Raw genomic sequence first — 11,283 nt, 5'->3', positions numbered from 1 at the left:
GTCAAATGCTATCCACAGAGTATGGCATTGCGATGGAGTAATGGTAAAATGGACGTATAGCCTTCCTTGTGTAAGATTCGTTTTAGTCTGGACAAGTAACATGCTTGACAAGCACCAGAGCACCCGAGACGACCATAGTTCCCCTACCGTACCTGAGAGATGGTGTCAAACACTCCTCCGATATCTACTTAAAGGGAACCTTCGGGATTTTTCAGCTGCGAAGCGGCTATATAATGTTATCCCATGGGGCATGCAGCCACGTCAAAATAAACAGTCAGTCTCATAATGTAATTGTTAGTGTCCAACTACATGGAAAAAATCCCAACAGAGATAGACCTGTATCGGTTTACCCTAATAACTGCAAAGAAAATGACTCAATACTGGACCGATTTACAGTCCTTGGTAAAAGTGTGTTCTCAAATAGATCAAAAAATATTGACCAGAATGAAAAATCCCATTAGGTCTTTTCCTTTCATAGGCCAGTCTCGGCTTTTTCTTTGAGCCTCTGCCTTAAAAGCCAACATTTCAGTGCCTCTTCACTGCTTTTCAATGTACCATTTAATAAACCTGCCGGCTGAAGACCTGTGAGGCATCTGGTTCTAGATCTAGATTCTGATGATCTTATCCACCTGCACAGTACTGCACCGGCGCTTCCCGCTCGTCTTTGTATCCTGGTTAAAGCTGGCATGCACTGTTTTGTGAAGGGGGATGGTGCACACCCTTGCATGATATGTTCAGTTTCTTGCCATTTTTCTTGCCTCACAAACCAAAAAGGTTTTCTAATGATTATTTAACCTTATAAACGGGATAATTTAAGGTTAGCTGTCATAATGTGCCATTGGACCACAGTAATGAAAGTGGCATACGATGAGCCTTTAATGCCTTTATAGATACCCCATTAAGCTGTATTAATAATTTACAACATTAACCACGTCTACACTATATTTCTTGTCAGTTTCATTTGTCAAAAGTGCGGTTTTCCTTTAAAGACAAGGAAATGTCTCAGTGCTTCCAAACTTTTGAACAGTGGTGTACTTCATGGTCATGGTAAATACATGGTGTCAGTGTTTTTTTTATATCCACAGCAGTTTAACTATTATACTGTTATCTTTTTGCACAACCTGTTCCATATGGTACCGTATCCACAGAATTGTGCACTGGGCAGCGCTGCACTGACCCTAACTGTGCCTATTGTCTTGTTTTAGCAATTTTGTAATGCCTTGGCGTTGTTTGCAGATGTGCACTTTGGAGTAGTGTTAGTTCGTTCTGTGTCGTTGCATGTAGTACCATGGTCATGGACAAAAGTTTTTTCTTCCCACTGTGTTTTGCATCTGTAGTTGAAACGATAATAAAGCCAGTCAGACTAATTGCTAACCTGAGTAGATCCGTTTAGAGGCACTTCCACACTTGCATCGCTAGACTAATCCGGTCACAATGACTGCGTTACTGAGCAGGACATTGTTGGTCATGAATTCGCCTCTTTTACAAGGCCCTGCTTTCTGCCTGCTTCTATACTCTGGAATGCGCTGTAGTCTTATCACACAAGAGCCATCGTTACCAAAATAGATCCTCGACTAGAGAACATATTGACCTGTGTTTCCGTTCCATGGCTGCATGTTCAGAAAGGCACTCGAACTTCAATAACGTTTTAGCAGACAGCCGTGAGTTGTCTTTGGCTGTGTGAATGCTAGCTACCTTGAGCAGCTAAGAACTAATCAAACATTCCGCCCGCGTTAAATTACTCAAAGCAAATAACTGGGCCGTAGAAAGACTTAAGTATACAAATTCAAGGACAAAGTTGACCAAATGTTTCAATTTAACAGATAGTTAAGGTTTCGGGTATGTTATAAGTAACATTAGTTAGCCAGCACAGCTAGCTGGCTAAGAGGAAATGTGGCATACCACAAAACATTTCAGTCTCAACCCTTTTACGTTGACAAATACAAACGTATTGCCCTCACATGCACACCATGAAATAATTAGTATGTGATTTCTTGCTTGTTGCTACAAATTTGAAGTTTACTTACTTTTATTATTTGTACTCTGCTTCATGCGGCTAGTTATGTTACCTATTGGGCTTCCATGTTGTTTGTCCTGTACGTGGGCGTGGTTAAGCTAAAGTGCGCGGGAGCGACGCTGAAGGCGTGGAGGAACCATTAACTGGAAGAGGGCAGGCTCGAGTAGGCTACTGCCATTGCAAATCATTCCAATTATTTTGCCAGTGGAGTATTAAATATATTTAATTTGATTGTATTAAAACAGCATAACTGGTCACCAACATTAAAGCTAGTACACCCACTCCATACTTGTGAAAAATGCAAAAAAAAAAACTGGGAATGGGGCTTAGGGTAAAGTCACCTGAATAATTAGTCTCCATTAGCAAAGGAAAATGAAACTCAAACTCCACAGGCTTGGGCGGGCGTGCCGCCAATTTCATGATGTAGACTATCTTAGCGATAGGCCTATCAGCCTTGTAAACAGCTTGGCTCAGGATGATTTTTAAACAGTAGATGGCTTGTTAAATGGGAATTTTAATATAACACAGACATATTGACATGTGTTTTATTACAGTTCAGTCATATCATTTCAAGGTGCACTTACACTTTAGAGCAGGGGTCTTCAACAGGGGGTCCGCGGAGGTACTGCAGGGGGGTCGCGAAATCTTTGGTTGATAAGATCATTTTTTTTAATATAGGCCTATGTATTTTTTTTTTAATTCAACCAATTTTTTTTCCCACAAATTTAAATGTCTTCCCAATCAGAATTGTATTTATTCCCTTTAAATTTACATTAACATAAATCTGACATATTGTAGCGAACATATAAATTGATCGAGAAGACGTTATCTTTCAGTCCAATCGACACATTCAGCTACCCACAGGAGCTCTCTCAAGCTGGGCACCGGTTCACTCACAGCACCTTTCATGCACAGGCACTAGCCAATCAGATCGCGTTTCTGCTCAAGTCTAAAGAGCGCGAAGGTCAAAAATAAAAGATGACGAACCAAACTCCATAGCTGGTCTTGTTTGTACCTATAAATTGTTAGTTTGACATGTGCTTAGATTTAAAAAAAAAAATAAAAATAAAGAGAAATAGACACTGTACAAGGTCAAAAAACGTTAATTGTAACTGAAAAATAAGTGAGGATTTGCGAGGTGTGTGAGCCTCCTAGCTAATGTTAGCAAGCTACTACCTACAATCTTAACAGCTTGCTAGCGGTGTGATTGGTTTGTTGACCTGTCAATCTCACTATAACATCTACGTTGTCAACACAACTCCATGCGCCAGACTCCTCCGTCATCCGTTGGATCGTGTCAGTCAGGAGTAATTGAAAAGAAGATACATCTTCTTAATGTGGGAGGATGTGTGCCATTGACACAATAACAGGGTAGCTATGTTTATTTGGCACTAGGCCCAGTATATTATAAACAACATTTTATGCAATTTATATAGTAGGGGGTCCCTGCTCATCTCGCCATCAGTTTGGGGGTCCCTGGCCTGAAAAACGTTGAAGACCCCTGCTTTAGAGACTTAGCACAGGGGTTCTTCAACAAGAGGGGCACAGCGACCTTGCAAGTAGTGTATGTGGTCACAGACCTCTCACAATGGAGGTTATTAACAGACCTGTGCTGCTGATAGTCCATTGTCTCATCTTTTTCAAACAACTTATCCTGGACCTTGATGGAAAAATTCAGGAGGTCAAGGAAAGATGTGAAGTAGAATTCATTAGGACTTAAAAAAAAAATACAACTGCAGTTCTAAGAGAGCCTACTAATTATGCAAAGGCGGATGTTATTGACGTGGGTCACATTGATTGTTTGTTGATTGGATGGTTGTTGTTGCTGCAAGGAATTGTGGGGCAGTACTATCTCCTTTCCTTTTGTAAAGGATGGTCTGTCTGTAATCTGATCGGTGGTAAGCAGACGATCAGACGTAAAAGGAAGTCATTCTGGTCTCCGATGGTTAAAACCTAGCCTGGCCATTACCAGCCTGTGACTCCATTTCATTCCGTCTTTCAGTCTGGGCCAACCCAATGCATTTTGGTTTCCGAGATGGGCGGGTGCTTATCTTGAGGAATAAAATCATTGGAGTTCCCTTAACCAATCAGCAACGTTTAGTAAGCATTCGGTAGATTAAACTCTTCCCAAAGCCAGTTGGGAGAAGAGCTACGACGTCCTTTCCAATCATAAAACTTACAATAAAATACTCTTGTTCTCCTTTTAATTTTCTGATGTTCTCGAGAGTTGAGACAACTTTTCCGATAGCTTTTCGTGTCTTTTCCTCCAAGGCGAGTTTTGCGTCACAGCTCTGAACTGTTCGCTGATTGGTCCTGCAAAATTTTGAGTTCTGGAGACGATTGTCAATGGGGTTGGGCCAGACTGAGTATGAGCTTGAAATCAATTCAGGCGGAAATACGTAGGCTGGTGTCACCAGGCTAGTTAAAACCAGTCCCCTGACAAGAATGGAAACACTATCCGGTCAGGTGACTGGTCTTAACCAATCAGAGACCAGTTACCACAGATCGTCTGCTTACCACCCATCGTGTGGAAAACTCCATTCTGGACTGTGAGCCTACGTCCCTGTTACGCCCGACTCACATTGTTGCGTTGATGCAACGGACGGTGGAGGAGGAGTTTGGCGCATAGGGTTCTGTTGATAACGGAGACGTTATAGTGAGATTGACAGGTCAACAAACCAATCACGTCATTAGTAAGCTTTTACCCTGTGAGTAGTAGCATGCTAACCCTAACCCATCATTAGACAGTGTGCTCAGACACCTCGCAAATCCTATGATACGTATTTCTCAGTTACAATAAAGGGGTTTTTACATTGTACAGTGTCTATTTCTCGGTAACTTTTAAAAAATCTAACCAAAAAAAAGTCAAACAACCAACTTGAAGGTACAAATACGACCATCTACGGAGTTTGGCAGCCATGTTTTTTTTTTGAGTTTGCCGCTCTGTAGACGTGAGCATATACGGGATATGATTGGCTTGTGCCTGTGCTGTCAGTTATGCATGAACGGCAATATGATTGGCTGACGCATGCATTGCCTGTCGAAAATTTGAACCTTCTTCAACTCTTGTCGCGAGCAAAGCATGAAACGCAACGCACGCGAACCAAACGGAGCCACAATTCAGTTCGGCAAAGGATGACGTCACCCCATGCAAAGTGAATGGGGATGCGTTAACCCTGACGCATCAACGGCTTCCAACGCAACAATGTGAGTCGGGCGTTAAGGCTGATTCATGCTTCCTTACGTAAGCGTAAGCGCAAGCGCAAGAGGCCGCGCAAGCCCCTTGCGCGACCCTTGCGCGACTTCTTACGTCTTGCGTGCGTCGGCCCCTTTTTCTAGACTTGCGTCATTTTTTACGTAAGCCCTTACGCGAGCCTCGCAGCCTGCATTCTATCAACGAATGATACGAGATGAGGTTACTAAAATATTCTGCATGTCTACTCAGTTTTACAGTGCTTCCCAAGTAAAGGTTTGAAAATAACTTCAAGCTTCAGACTTTCTGTTAGGGAACCTGTTATCTATCTGCAGAGCAAATGTCAGGCTCATACAAAAACATTAACGTGAATTACTTGATGCTAATACCTAGCGCGGTGTCTATAGGATTTTCCATATACGTTAGCATTAAGCTAACGTATTTTCTACCACAGTAAAACATGCAATACTATGTGATTGTTTTTAGAAAACGAATGTTACGTGATGAGATTACTCAAATGTAGTGTGCATGTCTGCTCAGTTTTACAGTGCTACCCAAGCAAAGGTTTGAAAAGAACTTCAAGCTTCAGACTTTCTGTTAGGGAAATAGCTTTCTATCTGCCAGGCAAATGGCAGGCTCTTGACAACACGCGCAACCTTTGGGAGCATGAACTGCACCGAGTAAATTTTGCGCAACCGTTAACCCCCAACGCTGTAGCAAGCAGCCGCCTTTAAGGCTGATTCATGCTTCCTTACGTAAGCGTAAGCGCAAGCGCAAGAGGCCGCGCAAGCCCCTTGCGCGACCCTTGCGCGACTTCTTACGTCTTGCGTGCGTCGGCCCCTTTTTCTAGACTTGCGTCATTTTTTACGTAAGCCCTTAAAGCCTGATTTATGCTCGGTTACGTAAGCGTAAGCGCAAGCGCAAGAGGCCGCGCAAGCCCCTTGCGTGCCCCTTGCGCGACTTTTCCCGTCTTGCGTGCGTCGGCCCCTTTTTCTAGACTTGCGCCATTTTACGCAAGCCTATTGTTCTGGGTGTGAATTGCTTGGCAACACCTCAAACGCAACGCGTAAGCACCTAGCAATTCATGCTCCCTTTAGAAGCATGCAAGGGCCTTAAGGCTGATTCATGCTTCCTTACGTAAGCGTAAGCGCAAGCGCAAGAGGCCGTGCAAGCCCCTTGCGCGACCCTTGCGCGACTTCTTACGTCTTGCGTGCGTCGGCCCCTTTTTCTAGACTTGCGTCATTTTTTACGTAAGCCCTTACGCGAGCCTCGCAGCCTGCATTCTATCAACGAATGATACGAGATGAGGTTACTAAAATATTCTGCATGTCTACTCAGTTTTACAGTGCTTCCCAAGTAAAGGTTTGAAAAGAACTTCAAGCTTCAGACTTTCTGTTAGGGAACCTGTTATCTATCTGCAGAGCAAATGTCAGGCTCATACAAAAACATTAACGTGAATGACTTGATGCTAATACCTAGCGCGGTGTCTATAGGATTTTCCATATACGTTAGCATTAAGCTAACGTATTTTCTACCACAGTTAAACATGCAATACTATGTGATTGTTTTTAGAAAAGGAATGTTACGTGATGAGATTACTCAAATGTAGTCTGCATGTCTGCTCAGTTTAACAGTGCTACCCAAGCAAAGGTTTGAAAAGAACTTCAAGCTTCAGACTTTCTGTTAGGGAAACAGCTTTCTATCTGCCAGGCAAATGGCAGGCTCATGACAACACGCGCAACCTTTGGGAGCATGAACTGCACCGAGTAAATTTTGCGCAACCGTTAACCCCCAACGCTGTAGCAAGCAGCCGCCTTTACGTAAAAAATGACGCAAGTCTAGAAAAAGGGGCCGACGCACGCAAGACGTAAGAAGTCGCGCAAGGGGCTTGCGCGGCCTCTTGCGCTTGCGCTTACGCTTACGTAAGGAAGCATGAATCAGTCTTTAAGGCGAGACACTACAGGTGAATAGGGTATTTTTTTAAAATAATAGATATCACCATGAAACTTCCTCAGTTGATTACTCACACATGTATGAACAAAAAATGTATTACAAGTTTCTGTAATTACTATGTTTGATTATGCAAATTAGGCCTTATCTAATTAAATATGCTCAAATTTGCATATATTTCCGGTAGATATATCTGGACATACGATAAAGCCAGGTGATTTTTTTTATTTTCATTTTGTTAACATACAAGATGCAAACAAATTTACAGAGGGATTTCAGGATATCTGCTTTCATTACCTAGAAAATCAAAATATACTGTCTATAGCCTTAAAAAACCGATTTTCGCCACCTTTTTTTGATCAAAATGTCACATAAATCGGGCCAGGAATGACTTATTAACAAATCCTTCTGTAAATATCTTCAGAAGACTGCTAAGTGTATAACTGGAAAGTTTGGTGTACATAGGTGCTACATAGGCTGAGAAGTATCTACCGGAGAATGACAAAAAACTAATTTTGAGAAAATCGCATTTAAAGATTCAGGAAGTGTCAAGCCATACCACGTGATGCGTCTGAGCGAATCACGTTATCAGAAACCACCGCAAACCAATGAAATTGCGTCCTTATGTTTAAACCCCCGTTTTTGCTAACATCATTGGTTACTGCTGGAAAGGAAATGTCCTTATTTGGATTAGATAACGTTGTGTGAGAGCTATAGCGCTTTCCAACGGTACCAAACATGTCAAGCGTCAGAAAGCCGACATACTGCACGTTACGTTAGACTGCTAACTTTCCTGGAAACCTATGAGAATGCTGACGCCGCGAACAGACAAAATGTGAATAAATATACACATTAATGTATAATTAGGATATTTTCTTTATGCTAGTATGAAAGATTACATGTTTAGGGAGTGAACTAGCTCAAAATCTCAAAATTGACCACTGCTGAAAAAACGATGTTTTTGCCTGCCGTGTCTCGCCTTAAGCACATAAGGGGGGGTATTTTACTGCGCAAGGGGCTCTTGTGTATCTTATGTGCTTACGCGTTGCGTCTAAAGGCTGATTCATGCTTCCTTACGTAAGCGTAAGCGCAAGCGCAAGAGGCCGCGCAAGCCCCTTGCGCGACCCTTGCGCGACTTCTTACGTCTTGCGTGCGTCGGCCTCTTTTTCTAGACTTGCGTCATTTTTTACGTAAGCCCTTACGCGAGCCTCGCAGCCTGCATTCTATCAACGAATGATACGAGATGAGGTTACTAAAATATTCTGCATGTCTACTCAGTTTTACAGTGCTTCCCAAGTAAAGGTTTGAAAATAACTTCAAGCTTCAGACTTTCTGTTAGGGAACCTGTTAACTATCTGCAGAGCAAATGTCAGGCTCATACAAAAACATTAACGTGAATTACTTGATGCTAATACCTAGCGCGGTGTCTATAGGATTTTCCATATACGTTAGCATTAAGCTAACGTATTTTCTACCACAGTTAAACATGCAATACTATGTGATTGTTTTTAGAAAACGAATGTTACGTGATGAGATTACTCAAATGTAGTCTGCATGTCTGCTCAGTTTAACAGTGCTACCCAAGCAAAGGTTTGAAAAGAACTTCAAGCTTCAGACTTTCTGTTAGGGACACAGCTTTCTATCTGCCAGGCAAATGGCAGGCTCATGACAACACGCGCAACCTTTGGGAGCATGAACTGCACCGAGTAAATTTTGCGCAACCGTTAACCCCCAACGCTGTAGCATGCAGCCGCCTTTACGCGAGCCTCGCAGCCTGCATTCTATCAACGAATGATACGAGATGAGGTTACTAAAATATTCTGCATGTCTACTCAGTTTTACAGTGCTTCCCAAGTAAAGGTTTGAAAAGAACTTCAAGCTTCAGACTTTCTGTTAGGGAACCTGTTATCTATCTGCAGAGCAAATGTCAGGCTCATACAAAAACATTAACGTGAATGACTTGATGCTAATACCTAGCGCGGTGTCTATAGGATTTTCCATATACGTTAGCATTAAGCTAACGTATTTTCTACCACAGTTAAACATGCAATACTATGTGATTGTTTTTAGAAAACGAATGTTACGTGATGAGATTACTCAAATGTAGTCTGCATGTCTGCTCAGTTTAACAGTGCTACCCAAGCAAAGGTTTGAAAAGAACTTCAAGCTTCAGACTTTCTGTTAGGGAAACAGCTTTCTATCTGCCAGGCAAATGGCAGGCTCATGACAACACGCGCAACCTTTGGGAGCATGAACTGCACCGAGTAAATTTTGCGCAACCGTTAACCCCCAACGCTGTAGCAAGCAGCCGCCTTTACGTAAAAAATGACGCAAGTCTAGAAAAAGGGGCCGACGCACGCAAGACGTAAGAAGTCGCGCAAGGGTCGCGCAAGGGGCTTGCGCGGCCTCTTGCGCTTGCGCTTACTCTTACGTAAGGAAGCATGAATCAGTCTTTAAGCACGTAAGGGGGGGTATTTTACTGCGCAAGGGGCTCTTGTGTATCTTACGTGCTTACGCGTTGCGTCTAAAGGCTGATTCATGCTTCCTTACGTAAGCGTAAGCGCAAGCGCAAGAGGCCGCGCAAGCCCCTTGCGCGACCCTTGCGCGACTTCTTACGTCTTGCGTGCGTCGGCCTCTTTTTCTAGACTTGCGTCATTTTTTACGTAAGCCCTTACGCGAGCCTCGCAGCCTGCATTCTATCAACGAATGATACGAGATGAGGTTACTAAAATATTCTGCATGTCTACTCAGTTTTACAGTGCTTCCCAAGTAAAGGTTTGAAAATAACTTCAAGCTTCAGACTTTCTGTTAGGGAACCTGTTAACTATCTGCAGAGCAAATGTCAGGCTCATACAAAAACATTAGCGTGAATTACTTGATGCTAATACCTAGCGCGGTGTCTATAGGATTTTCCATATACGTTAGCATTAAGCTAACGTATTTTCTACCACAGTTAAACATGCAATACTATGTGATTGTTTTTAGAAAACGAATGTTACGTGATGAGATTACTCAAATGTAGTCTGCATGTCTGCTCAGTTTAACAGTGCTACCCAAGCAAAGGTTTGAAAAGAACTTCAAGCTTCAGACTTTCTGTTAGGGACACAGCTTTCTATCTGCCAGGCAAATGGCAGGCTCATGACAACACGCGCAACCTTTGGGAGCATGAACTGCACCGAGTAAATTTTGCGCAACCGTTAACCCCCAACGCTGTAGCATGCAGCCGCCTTTAAGGCTGATTCATGCTTCCTTACGTAAGCGTAAGCGCAAGCGCAAGAGGCCGCGCAAGCCCCTTGCGCGACCCTTGCGCGACTTCTTACGTCTTGCGTGCGTCGGCCCCTTTTTCTAGACTTGCGTCATTTTTTACGTAAGCCCTTACGCGAGCCTCGCAGCCTGCATTCTATCAACGAATGATACGAGATGAGGTTACTAAAATATTCTGCATGTCTACTCAGTTTTACAGTGCTTCCCAAGTAAAGGTTTGAAAAGAACTTCAAGCTTCAGACTTTCTGTGAGGGAACCTGTTATCTATCTGCAGAGCAAATGTCAGGCTCATACAAAAACATTAACGTGAATTACTTGATGCTAATACCTAGCGCGGTGTCTATAGGATTTTCCATATACGTTAGCATTAAGCTAACGTATTTTCTACCACAGTTAAACATGCAATACTATGTGATTGTTTTTAGAAAACGAATGTTACGTGATGAGATTACTCAAATGTAGTCTGCATGTCTGCTCAGTTTAACAGTGCTACCCAAGCAAAGGTTTGAAAAGAACTTCAAGCTTTAGACTTTCTGTTAGGGAAACAGCTTTTTATCTGCCAGGCAAATGGCAGGCTCATGACAACACGCGCAACCTTTGGGAGCATGAACTGCACCGAGTAAATTTTGCGCAACCGTTAACCTCCAACGCTGTAGCATGCAGCTGCCTTTAAGGCTGATTCATGCTTCCTTACGTAAGCGTAAGCGCAAGCGCAAGAGGCCGCGCAAGCCCCTTGCGCGACCCTTGCGCGACTTCTTACGTCTTGCGTGCGTCGGCCCCTTTTTCTAGACTTGCGTCATTTTTTACGTAAGCCCTTACGCGAGCCTCGCAGCCTGCATTCTATCAACGAATGATACGA

Source organism: Sprattus sprattus (assembly GCF_963457725.1).
Source record: "Sprattus sprattus genome assembly, chromosome: 16".
Lineage (NCBI taxonomy): Eukaryota > Metazoa > Chordata > Actinopteri > Clupeiformes > Clupeidae > Sprattus > Sprattus sprattus.
This window is presented reverse-complemented; position numbering follows the sequence as displayed.